Below are 10124 nucleotides of genomic sequence, written 5' to 3'. Positions count from 1 at the left end.
AGGTTGCAGGCAAACCAGAAAAACAGCCACCCCTACCCACACATAGTCATCTATACAAAAAAAGTCTGAATATTTTGCCAATCCTCTTGCTCAATACTTAACTACCCTAGGTAACCGCCTGCACCGCAGAGCTGGCTCTGCCCCTTTCCTTCCATCACTGCAGCTCTGCAGTGCTCAGGAAATCCAGCACAAGGGGCTTATCTTACAGTAGGTGAAAAATTGGGACCAAGTTCTCCTTGAAGCCCATGGGAGTTTAGCTCGATTAAGGAGTGTAGAACCTGATCCCATGAAAATGAGGCAGCCCCAAATCCCTGGAGCTCTGTAGACTGTTTAACTTGAAATACATACTGTAAAAGGGAAAAAAAGAGTTAAGTCCTGATTATATGATGATGATGAAAAACACTTGGAAAAGTCCCTTAGAAGGAGTTTTTGTGTTTGAGCTGAGGAAACCCAGCTTTGCCCTGTTTTGCAAATGCAGGAACAGCTCAAGCAACCCGTGTAATAAGGTGCTGTGCAATGGAGCTCAATGTTTTTGTATCATTGGCAAATTTTACATGGGGAGCAGCTGCTAATAAATTAGCATGGATGTTTTACAGCTTGTTGACACCACCAAATTTTGCAGATATTATAGTGCGTACTCAATGGCACGTCTGGAGTATTCCTTTAAAAACAAAGCAAAACACAAGCATTCACCACCATGCAGGATAAAGAATGCAGGAGAACTCCATACATTTACCCAATAGACCACTGACTGTTCATCCTGTTCCATAGTTGATCTGGTCATAACTCCTAGGCTGGAATCAGCCAAACAGCCATTAGTTCCATGGTGGAAGTGCCGGCTTTTTTCTCACCATGTTTCAAAGCAGGGGAAGGATCATAATCTTTATTTCCCTGGGGTGATGAGAGGCTTCATCAATTGTTGGTTAATCACTTTGAGACCTTTAGATGGAAGGGGTGAAATAAGAGTAAACAGTATCAATCCTTATAGCCTGTAGTAGGTTGGTTTGAAGACAGTGAAGTACAGAATAAATTATGCCTGTTATTCAATAAATGATTCCAGTGAGCCTGGGAATTTGTCAAAGTGACCATGTATCTCTCAGTATCCACTGTCAGAGAGGGGATGTTCCATACTTCTGTATCATTCCATTTGCTTGACTCTGGCAACACAGATATTGAATTCGAAATTCTTTCTCCATCCCATTCAGGGTTCATGCCTGACTAATATGTTTAGTGATCATCCACATGGCTGTTTACAAGCTCTTACCTATACTTTACCAGCACAGATTTCCTTTGCTACCCCTCATCTTACTTATAGTGGGCAGCTGTCTTCTTAGGACTGTCCTTTCAACCAGGAATAGAATAAAATTTTGCAAGGCTGAGCTAATAAAGATAGAAGAACTTAAATCCTACAGTTTAGAACTCACTGGTACTTCACTGGCTCTAGAAGCCTTCAAGGTTTTAAAGGGAAGATATATTTTCTTTTGTGGAAAAAACATTGTGGATGTAAGTTTTAGAATACTTTTGAAGCCAGAGAACTTCTAGAGGAATAACAACCACCTGAACTTCTCTGGAGCCCTATTAATCACCCAGGGCCAAATTCTCTGTCTCACACCTCTCCTTATGACCACTGATACTGAACTCTCAAAGAGCATATCCTGTATAAAACGCTGTATAATGCTGCTGGACTTGAGATTTTGTTTTACTGTCTGAAATACGCTGTCCCCTACCTGGGAAAGAAGAAAGGGGTTACATGTCTCATGCAATTTAGAACATGATGCAAGATGCAATTTTTGCATAGATTTTCCTCCAGTAAATAAGGCTACAAAGTAATTGGCAAACCTTTTCCTTCCCTCCGATAGTTTCCTCCAAAAATGCTCCAAAATAGAGCTGGCCAAAAAATTTTCAACGAAATGCTGATTCGTCAAAACCAAAACTTCTTGCAGAAAAATATGTTTTGACAAAACTTTAGTCCGGAAGGTTATTCTGGTTAAAGATGGAATTTCTGGTCAAAACCAGAGAAAGTCTGTGTCCTGTGAATCAGGCAGAGCAGGGTCTTCAACCTAGTGCTGCACATCCCACGTGAGTAACCTAGCTCTGGGCTATTGGCTATTTTGGAGTGAGTGAATCTCTCTCTCCCTCCACTCTACTCCACTCCACGCTCCCTTCCACCCCCATTTTGGAAAAAAAAAGTCTGTTTTGAAGATCATATATACATTTAGAAACTTTGAAATGTTTACACCAAATGGAATGTTTGTTCTCCAACCAGTCCTACTCCAAAGAACCCCAACCTAACCAGAGAGGAACAGAAAAGATGGCGCATATCCGGGCAAGAGTAATTATTGTATGGATGCCTAGATATTACAGTGCTGAGCATATGAGAAGGTAGATTGATTAGTTAAGTGTTTCGGAGACCGAATCTAAATGCATCCTCTGTCATTAACATCCCGTGGCTGGATAGATAGATGGCATAGTTATTGGCCTAAACTGTACTGTGCCTGGAAACACCTTCTCAATACTGCACGCTGTTACATATGAACGTAGGTAGAGACTCATAGGGCCTTCAAACCCCTGTATAACAGAGCTCCTATAAAAGACAATGAGATTCAGCCTGCAGGACAAAAATCCCTAAGAGGGCATGTAGAATTTTAAGGCTTCAGGGGCCCAGTTGCTTCCACTCATCCCACAGAATATGAGCTACTCCCACTGAAGTGAATGTGTGTACCATCTGTGGGGGGGAAGGATCAGGCTCCAGGATGGTATGCAGTTGTACTCAGACTAACAAGAAAGATGACAAAGAGCTTGTAAATTACTGAGCCAGGGAGCAGAGAACAGGAGGGAGATGGGGAAATGAGCACAAAGGCTCTCAGAGTAGCACCCATTAATTAACTGTCCCCCTTCCTGCTTTCTCCCCCTTTTCCCTTCCTCCCTCTGCCTCCTCCCCGTCCCTCTTACAATCTTTGTGCCATTTTGTCCCTATTCAACTGAAAGTGTACGGATATTTTTAATTGCAGAGAAGTTGCTGATGTTCAGTTCCTGCTGGGTAAAAATTATTCAAGATCAATCCCTCTGGGCCCCTTTAAACTCCTGTGAACCCTTGTAAAACTCTGTGAACTCGGTCCTCTTGCTGACTGAGTACTGGATATACTGTACAGTAGCTATCCTCAGAGTGTATTATGTGTGCTGGAGTTCAAGGCACAGTCGTTGTGTCTTTTTCCAGTCCTAAAACCCAAAATATAATTCTTAAATCTCCTTAGTGTGACAGTCACGTCTCATTGTACCAGGTACTGGGTGAGAGAGGGATGGGAACTGGAATGGGGGTAAAATCATCAATGTTATCTTATGATTTTATGAGCTCTCTCCCCAAGAATTCTGTCCAGTATCTCCACCAACGGGAGAGCAAGCGAGCCCTGAAGAGTTGTGGCAGGCAAACGTTTAGATGCTGCTCTGCGGTTCTTATCTTAGCTCAGAAAGCTATGTGCAAATAGGCAGCACTGCAGAGTGGAATAAGATCAAGCTTCCCATCAGTTTAATATCATATGAGCCCTCCAGAGAGAGAATTAAGTCCTGCCCTTGCAGACAGACAGACCCAACAACCTAAGAAGTCTTTTCAGCCTCTAACAACTGTGGTCCTGGGCTGCTGTTCTGGGGTGTTGGAATTCCTGATGGAGGTTGATCTGGGACAGTTGAGAACCTGGGCCAGCAGAAATCAGTAACACAATCCCCCAGCAAAGTCAGGGATGTTTTCTCTGTAACAAGATCCCCTGGCTCTACAACAAGGGGTCTCTGTTGGCAGTAACAAAACTCCCTCTTAGCCCCTTCAGTTACAAGGAGTCCCTTTCCTTAGACAAATGACCCCAACACCCTCACTCATTAAGGTGCTCTGCTCTCAGATATATGGCCTTCCAGCTCTGTAGCAAGTGCTCAAAGGAGAGCAAACATTTGAAAAGGGGAGGACCTCAGGACTCAGTTTTCAAAGTGGTTTCATTTGCCTGTGGACCTATCAGGAAAGGAGAGGAGGCCAATTTAAAGAAATGCAGCCCATCTCTGGGTATTTCAGATATTTCCTTTCTCACGCTCAGTTCCCATTACAGTGTTTTATATTCCAGTTGGTATATGAAGATGCCAAGAAACGGCTTTGCTCTAAACCCATAAAGCCCCCAGTGTGGCACTGAAATGCCCCTTCCGCACTCTCTGGCAGAGAAAGCACCAGATCCTTGGGTGTAAAGCCATGGCTTTTGGCTTGGCTCGCAGCAGTCAGGCCTGTCATAGAAAGGAAGTCCTCAGGAGGGAGGGCAGTGACAACAGAGGTGGATGCCATCATTTTTCTGGGCCAGCAGAGGTTGGATGTATCAGACTGTCAGAGAGCTCAGTTATCAGGTTAAAGGAAATGCAGTAGATCTAATCTATCTGGGCTTCCCTAAAGCATTTGACTTGGTACCACAGGGGAAATGTAATCATTAAGCTGGAGAAGGAGGGGCTTAGTACAGGAATTGTTAGGTGGGTAAGGAACTGGCTAGAGGGGAGATGCTATCAGATTGTACTGAAAGGAGAGCTATCAGGCTGGAGGGAGGTCACTAGTGGAGAACTTATCAAAGTAGGTATGCGCTAATGAAATTTGCTGATGACACAAACTTGGGAAGCATTGTCAATACAGAGGTGTATTGCAATATTATACAGGAAGAACAGGATGACCTTGAGGACTGGAGTAATAGAAATGGGATGAAATTTAATAGCATAAAGTGCAAGATCATGCACTTAGGGACTAATAACAAGAATTTCCGCTCTAAGTTGGGCGCTTCTCACTTGGAAATGGTAGAAGAGGAGAAAGACCTTGGTGTATTAGTTGATCACAGGATAACTTTGAGCCAGTGAAACTTTGCAGCAGTGAAAAAGGTAAATGTGATCCTAGGATGCATCATGTGGACCAGGGAAGTATTAATGCCAAGGCACTGGTAAGACTTCAGTTAGAATACTGTGTACAATTCTGGTCACCCATGTTCAAAAGAGATGAATTCAAACTGGAACAGGTACAGAGAAGGGCTGCTAGTGTGGTCAGAGGAATGGGGAGCCTATCTTAACAGAGAAGACTTAAAAAGTGTGGCTTGTTTAGCCTATCAAAATGAAGGCTCAGAAGGGATCTGACTGCTTTCTATAAATCCCCCGGGGGGGGGGGGCAAACAGCAAAGAGAGGGAAGAGCTATTTAAGCTAAAGGAAAATGTTGGATCAAGAACAAATGGGTAGAAACTGTCCACGAATAAATTTAGTCTAGAAATTACAAGACGGTTTCTAAACATCAGAGGTGTGAGGCTCTGGAACAGCCTCCCAGTTGGAGTTGTGGGGGGAAACCACCAAACTAGTTTTAAGATGCAACTTGATAAGTTTATGAACAAGAGTATATGACAGGGTTGCCTATGATGGCATCAGACTGGATTCTGTGACCCAGGAAGTCCTTTCCAATCCTATGGTTCTGTCTCTCCAAAAAAGGGAACAAGGGGAAGCACAGCTGATTGTAATATTCTGGAGATCCCCTATACTAGTGGCCATGGCGTGATTCAATGAAGAGGCCAGTCATCTTCCTACCCACCCATGTATGGATCAGAACTGAAGGTAGTGGGAAAATACAAGTCCAAGGTAAAGAGCACAGTGCAAATCTCACATCCGCACTCAGATGAATCTAGTGTGCAAAATCTGTCACACAAGAACCTGGAAACCTCATGGGTTACATCCCTACATCTGGAGTCATGTCGCAGTGGGCGAGGGATGCCTGCTAAGTAGCCTACTTGTAAAATTCCATTCTGTCATGCAGCAGACCCATAACTCCCTATCCTGTTTCCCCTCCCCAGGATTATCCCTGGCAGCAATATGTTCATCCCCTGGGCAGGGAAATTAAAAACATTGGCTCCTACCATTTGAGAATAAACCTTTTTAGCAACCTGGCATTAAGCAAGAAGCAATGCTAATAGCCTTGTGCCCTTTTGAATTTTAGAGATTGATCAGTATGTACTAAGGGAATCGGGACACCACTGGTTATCAATTAATCATACTTTAAAGGCACCCCAGTGTAAGTAATGGGAGACTTATATGGACCAGAGTGGGTTTTTTGTGATTTTTTTTTTAAGTGGCAGTGGCACTCTGAGAGGGAAGCATGGAAATACAACACACAAGGTGCTGTTCTACATTGTGTGTTTGCTTGGTATTTTGAGCCCTATTTTCATCATCATGTTATGAATACATGTTTCACTTTTTTGAAAGTGAGGAGCTGACAGCACTGACCAGAGCCAAATCTAATGTGGGCAGACACTGCCCATTCCTATGCAGTCTCAGTGCATCATAATCCTGACTGTAGCACCCCCTGTGATTCCAGTCTTAACTACCATACACAGTTCTGCCAATACACTAACCCCGAGCACCTTCCTGCTATTCGTCCTGGATCCCACACAAACTTGTAACTCTGTCAGTATACCTCATATCATACCTGAAGCACCCCGTTATTCCCATCCTGGAGTTCGCACATATCCCTGCCAGTACACCACAACCTTGACTGACAGAACCCCCCGCAATTCCTCTCTTAGCCCTATTTTAAGTAGAGATAGCCCCTCCTCGCTACATTATGTAAGATTTTATGATATACACAACATCAAAACTAGGCACACACCCCAATCTTGCTTTCAAATGTAGCTCAAACCAGGATTTGAAATCTGATTCTTCAGAGGTGAAAGGCATTTCTTCCAGGACTGTTAGCTTTGGGTGATCCGTGATATATTCAGCGATCAGATACAAATATGTATGCTTCTGAGAGCAGAACTTGGAACGTGTTGCTGTGCGTGAGTTGTGTGTGATAAAGTTCTACAGTACCTTTTATCCAACGATCTAAAAGCATTTTAAAAACAATTAATCCTTACAACCAGTAGGTAAGTGTTGTTATCCCCATTTTACAAATTGAATGGAAGGTTTAAGGCTCTTGGATAGAATTGTGACACTAGGGGTTGGATGGATATTCAGAAGCAGCCCAGAAATTCCACTTGATCCCTCCCCATTCTTGCCATCTTATATTAGAAGTGACAGTGTTTGTAAGTCATTCATCAGGGTATCTGGACCTTAGTTACATGCATCTAAAAGTATCAATTCCCTCAGAAGAGGGAGGCAAGATCTTCCTACCCCTCCTTCCCAGCCAAACTTAAGCCACTTAGAAAGATGAAAAACTAGCTGGGCATTTCTAGAGCTCAAAGGCAGGATCATTGCACCAGCTTGGAGAAGATTCGTGAAAAGAGGAGGATTCTTGCATTGTACTTTAAGGTGACAAGACTTGGGTTAAGCTTGATCTCCAGAGATGTAGCTGTGGCCTGACCTGCTGAAGTTTGAGCTGACATCACACAGACCTCTATTTTGGTTCCAGCTCAGGACCCAAGGGCCAAGCACATGCATGTTTGTATTGTTATGTTCCATCATGCAGCGGTCACAGCTCCTCTGCTCCAGCTTCCATCAGAAGGGCACACGCACATGCTGTTACCCTTCACATCTGACCCAAACCAGGCAGCCTCTTTGCTGTCCTCTTAACTGCTTGGGCAGAAGTCAGCCACTGAACGGAATGGCCTGTGACAAGCTATGCACACTCATACCTAGCCAAGACTGAACTGCTGCAGACCAGCAAAAAGCAGCAGAACAGCGAGCAAAGCTTTTTAGCCGCTGATCTGCTTGGGAAGAGTAGAAGCCATTGTGGAGTCTGAGCATTTTTCCACAACTAGATGAAACACATTATGGCTCCCATTGAACAGGAATATGAATTGTTCTCCCACCTACCTGGAAAATATTGCTAAGTCATCCACAAAATTACACTGGTCCTGCTGCTTTAGGGAAAAGATGATCACCAGCTAGGAGCAACAAGGTATCTTCCTGCCCTCCCCCCACGCACACACCCACCCCTCCATGGGATACTGTTATAAAGTGGCCCTATACTGTTATAGGGATTTTTTTCCCACCTTCTTCTGAAGCGCTAGCATGGGTCGCTGTTAGAGACAGGATATTAGACTACACAGACTGTTGGGCTGCTCTATCCTAGGCTTCTTTTGTACTCAGTACAAAGTAAATACATTAACTTCTGGGCCAAAATCTTCTAGCGCCAGGTTTCAGCTCAGAGCAGATGACTACTGTTGAGTCACAAAGCCCCTGAGGAACAGGCGGTCTGCACTGAACAGGTGTCCATTTCCGTACTGTACAACCACTGCTGCAGCTCTGGTGGAAGCAGCTGCTGAAGGCTTTTGGTAGATAGCAGCACGCTAATGACTTGAAAAGTAGCAGAGGAAATTCCTAGCAGCATAGAGGGGAATATAACAGCCACAGAATCAGAAGCAATTCATTTGCTCTATGTGGAGCTAAAGACTTGCTGAGTAACCTTGGGCAAGTCACTTAATCTACACAGAGACAGTATGGACCACTGGAAAGGGCTCTGGAGTGGCAATCAAGAGAACTGTATTCTACTGCTGATGCCAGGAAAGGGTCTCTTCTATTGGTTAGAACAAGCAATGGAGTCAGGACTCCTGGATTCTCTTTCCAGTTCTGGGAGGAAGTGTGGCTAGTGGTTAGAGCCCAGGAGTTAAGACTCCTCAATTCTATTCCCAGCTGTGAGACTGGCTGACTCTGAAACTGGTTTAGGCCTGTCACTTCCCTCTGTGCCTCAATTCCTCCAGCTATAAAATGATGCTTGACCAGGTTTGCAAAGCACTTTGTGATATATGGAAGGAAAGTGCTACAAAAGGACAAAAGTGTTAGTATTGAAGCACCATCCTCTCACCTCACAGGACCAGAGTGCTAATCCTACCACAAGCAAGGAGAAAATTCAGATTACACTCATCGCCATGGAAGTGAAACAGCGTCCAATTCATTTGTAGGAAAACAAAACCAAACACACAACCTTTGCCCAGATTTCTTTCATTGCTTTTTAGAAGCTTGCGGTGTCAGGAAAATTGGGGCATTAACCCAATGGCAAAGAAATCATGTTACACTAAAAGCTTTGCCTACATCTGGAGGCTGAAGTTATCATCAATGTGTTAACCGTATGATACAGTATTAACAAAAGAGACTGATGAGTGTTCCTCAGGCAAAGGAAATCAACTGGTGTTTTTAACTTCTTTGAATTCTTTAGATTTTAAGATCTTCAGCAAGGCTGTTCTGCAGGACCTGGGTGTAATCAAGATGCAACAGTCACTCACTCAGACAACTTTCCCAGGAACACATGCACTCACACAGACCACGCATTCAAATATGAAAGCATACTGTGCTACACATATATTAATGCTGCTGTTCAGGAACTGTCTGGATATTCCCGCTGCCAACTCGGCTGCTCAGTCAATTGCAGCACTCAACCGCGCCAGCTCAACATGACAAATAAAGTAAACACTGAAAACCAGTTCATCGTTGCTGGATATCACACCACAGCCACTAAAGCGAGACGGCATCTTTTAAGGAACAGATCTCATGGAAAAGACAGACCTTTTGGTTGAAGGTTTTCACTACCACCCTCCAGGTGAGCTGTTTGCTCAGTCGTTTCAGCAACATCTGTTGGAATACTGCACACACACACACCCCAAACCTGGCCATACGCTTCAGCAAACTCGTGCAGCAACTTCATGAGGGGCATGTTTCCAGCCACCCCACCCTTCTCTTCTGCCTGTGCTGTCTCCTCACTGGAAAAATGCATCCTCTGTATTGTACCTAGGAAAGTGGAAAATATCCCTCCAGAATCTCCCACACTTCTTGACTACCACGAATCCTGACAAAAGTCTAAATCCAACAGCATAGGACAGCCAGCAGAGCCTATTCACAGGAAAGCAAGCAGGGTGAAACTGCAATTGGGGTGAATCAGAAGGAGCATCGCCCAAATTGTTTCAGTTAGAGATGGGCCTAAAGCTAAGCCTCTGATCCAAGCAGCCTGAACTCTGAGATGTTGGAATTCAGTCCAGCTGTAGATTGAGGCTTGGGTCCATTGTGAGAGTTTCAAAGCATTGCAAGATGCAGACAACTGCCATTCAGCTGACAGGGAACCTCTGCTTAGAAGGTGGCTGTTTTCATAAACTAGGAAGAGAGGTCAGGGCTATCTAACAGGTAACTGCAACCATGAACTTTT

The sequence above is a fragment of the Emys orbicularis genome, chromosome 8 (genome assembly GCF_028017835.1).
Source record: "Emys orbicularis isolate rEmyOrb1 chromosome 8, rEmyOrb1.hap1, whole genome shotgun sequence".
Taxonomy (NCBI): Eukaryota; Metazoa; Chordata; order Testudines; family Emydidae; genus Emys; species Emys orbicularis.
Note: the sequence above shows the minus strand (reverse complement) of the source record.